Below are 2,131 nucleotides of genomic sequence, written 5' to 3'. Positions count from 1 at the left end.
ACAAGGAAGAGCAGTGCCTCCAGACCCCGGGTCCCGCAGCCATCCCTGGTCGGGGAGGGCTGGCAGGGCTGGGGGTGTGCGGGCACAAGGAGAACAAGGAAGAGCACTGCCTCCAAGGGTCGTGCAGCCATCCCTGGTCGGGGTTTCCCACGGGGAAGCTGTGGTGCCGGCGCTGGCGGCTGATAACGCCGTTTCCTTGCTGGCTGCTCGCTATCAGCGTGCCGGCGGCGGGCAGGCAGCATCGCACCCCGAGCGCTCCCGGCTGGGCTCCCGGCCCCCTTCACCCCGCAGCCAGCCTCGGGCAGTTTGTTTTTACACGGGTTGTTTTCTTTCCGGCTTGAAGCCATCCTGCACGGCGGCAAGAGCTGGACCGGGGCCCCCGCGCCTCATTTCCTCGCCGTAAAACAACAAAGTGGGGGGTGAAGCGGCGCGCTGGACTGGGAGAGCAGCGGGTCGATGGGTCAGGGCACACGCCGCATCGTGGTTCCTCTGTTTGTCCCTTCTGTCTGTCCCCTGACCGGCATCCCCTGGCGGTGCCGCCGCCGTGCTGCCCTTCCTGAGGACTCGATCCTCCTGGAGCTGTATCTCCCTGCCAGTGTGCCAGTGGGAGCTGCCATGGTGGGCATCGCCCAAGTTTAGGGATGATGCCCCCACAGATGGGTGCTACTGGGCACCCCAGAGTTTTTGCCCTGGTTTCTGTACCTCTGCTTTGTCCCCACAGCATCAAGCAGACCCTGAAGAGGCTGAACCCCACAGCTCAGCTGTCTCTCCTGAATTCCAGAGCAGGCAGGCACTGGGCACAGATCACTCCGGGCCACAGCCCACCTGTCCTGAGCTGCTTGTGCCTGCTCCTGCCGCATGTGTGTTGGACACCTCCTTTGTCTGGAGACTGAGGCCAGTCCCCTCCAGTGCGATGTGGGACATCCCTTGGCATCTTCCCTGGCACTGTGGCTTCACTGAGGCTTTGCCTGGGACATTACAGGATCCCACTAGCCCCAACAGGGCACATTTCTCCCCACTGCTGCCCCTTCCAAGTCGGGGGCAGTGCAGGCAGCTGGCACACCGCAGATAAGGTGTGTGAATGGCATGTGGGCAGAGTGAGGACACACAGTGAGGCCATCCCCCAGGCATGGTGGGCAGGCAGGGGCCGGGGGCACCCACCCCAGCTCTGGACTGTGAGCAGGGGGTTGGGAAAGGCGTGTGTTTCCCTTTAAGAGGCAGGCCCTGGAGCTGCTTCCTCTCAGCCTTGCAAGAGCCCTAAACACAGTGCATCTGCCTGCAGCCTGCCTGCACGCCTGCCCGCAGCCTGCCCGCAACCAGCGTGAGTAGGGCTTGGCCCCAGTGCCGGGACTGGGGAGGGCTGGCACCCCGGGGCGGTGGGCACCCTGCTTGCCGCGAAGGGCAGGGGGGGATGGCATTGCCATGGAGGGAGTCTGGCATCACTGCTGTAGGTGCCAGGCATCGCTGTGCTGGGTGCTGCAGCACGATGCTCACAGCTGAGAACGCTGGGCACACCGCACATCACTGCAGCGCTGGGTTCTGGGGGTCACCCGGCACTGGGGTGCAGGGGAGCAGGGCTGGTGCCCTGCACAGCGAGGTGTGAAGCTGCCGAGCCTCGAGCCCACCCTGTGTCGCGTGGGCAGCACGTGTCCCCGCGGTGTCCCCGCGGTGCCAGCAGCGCCGCGCTGCCGCGCCAGCTCCGGGGCTGCGCCGGCACCCTGCGCCCTCGGTCACCGGCTCTGCTGGCCGCAGCGCGTGGTGGCAAGTGCGGCTGCACCCCACGGTGAGCAGAGGCACTGACTGCAGGGGTGAGTCTGGGATTGAGCAACCTGCGGTGGGAGCAGCCGGTTTCACGCCCCGGACTCCGGAGAGCACCTCTGTGCCCCGTATTGGACCCTTCCGGGTTGAGCATCTGCTCTCCCACAGCCCCCTGGCCCGGGGTACGTTTGCAGGCACTCGTGAGCCTTCTCTCAGCAGGGCACGGGCGTCAGACCCCCCCTCTCCTCGGTGTGGGAAGGGGGCTGCCGGAGGCTTGCCGGGCGCCGGGCCCCCTCTGCCGGCTCCGGGAATGCTCACAAGTAGCCAATTCTGCTGGTAGCGCCCTGGGTGAGCCCCGGGCAGGGCACCCTTG

At 66.3% G+C, this 2,131-nt stretch overlaps 1 protein-coding gene across 1 annotated transcript in view; it reads left to right on the top strand.

Annotated features, from left to right (window-relative positions):
* Window positions 1-1,251: 1,251 nt before the first annotated feature.
* Window positions 1,252-2,131, top strand: part of HAPLN3 (hyaluronan and proteoglycan link protein 3) — a 4,680-nt gene continuing 3,800 nt past the window's right edge. The window contains exon 1 of the mRNA XM_031055931.1: window positions 1,252-1,321. The gene's annotated coding sequence lies outside the window, so the exon portion shown is untranslated. The remainder of the gene's footprint in view (window positions 1,322-2,131) is intronic.

This window comes from Geospiza fortis, unplaced genomic scaffold, assembly GCF_000277835.1.
Source record: "Geospiza fortis unplaced genomic scaffold, GeoFor_1.0 scaffold171, whole genome shotgun sequence".
Taxonomy (NCBI): Eukaryota; Metazoa; Chordata; class Aves; order Passeriformes; family Thraupidae; genus Geospiza; species Geospiza fortis.
The sequence above is the reverse complement of the archived record's forward strand: the minus strand, read 5'-3'. Positions and strand labels throughout refer to the sequence as shown.